The sequence below is a fragment of the Priapulus caudatus genome, unplaced genomic scaffold (assembly GCF_000485595.1).
Source record: "Priapulus caudatus unplaced genomic scaffold, Priapulus_caudatus-5.0.1 Scaffold1933, whole genome shotgun sequence".
In the NCBI taxonomy this organism is placed as follows: Eukaryota; Metazoa; Priapulida; class Priapulimorpha; order Priapulimorphida; family Priapulidae; genus Priapulus; species Priapulus caudatus.
The window spans coordinates 32764-33776 of NW_014578994.1; positions in this window are offsets into that span (position 1 = coordinate 32764).

Sequence of the window (1013 nt, forward strand, 5' to 3'; positions counted from 1 at the left end):
GAGATCGTGTAGAAGGTTTATGGCAACTGTGCTTGGTCTGCCAAGCGCGACGGCGCCACTGTCCATCTTCTCAAACGAGGGAAACCCTCGTTACCGGATCTTACGGTAATCGAGAGATGAGCAGGAACTCACCGCAGCGCTGTAGTCGGCCACACGCCGAACAAGTTCTGGCGTCGCGCCGTCAGGGTAACGGACCCTGCTAGTCGGTACTGGCGGGTGGAGGAAGCGGTCGGAGTGTGTACAAACACGCGCGCCCGCTCAATATACACGCGGGGCCAGATAATGCACGCTACGCACGCATACCAGCGCAACATACACACAAGCACGCACGCACGCATCACAAACACACACCACACCACGCACACCCAGCAACAGATTCACGGCCACGCCGCCGCGCAGCACCACACACGCACACACACACACACACCACGTACCACACCACGCAGCACCGTACGTACGCACGCACGCACGCACGCATTCAACGCGGCATGCACAGCACGACACACAATACGAGCTCACAACACGCACGATACACGGCACACACACAAGCACGCACGCCGCATTATACACACGCATATAGCGGCCACACACAAACACTCACACAGTACACCACCACACACACCCACCACACACACACACACACCACACCCACACACATACAAAACACAGAGCACAACACCACACACACACGACCACACACACCACACACCGACAAACGCACACACACACACACACACACACCCACACACACACACCCCACAGCACACACACACACACCACACACACACCACAGCACCAACACAGCGCCCCGCACACCGCGACCAATCATCTCTACTGGCGCTTTGCTGTAGGCCAGACAGAAGGCTAGGCGAAGCATCTAACAGTAGTGAGAAGGAGTCCGCTCATCGTAGGTCGCCTAGACGGTGTCTATCGATGCCTCGTGCCCGAAGCACCGTGTGCGCTGCGTGCGGCAGGCATATCGTCCAACGCCGGCTGCGGAGGAAGAACACGTG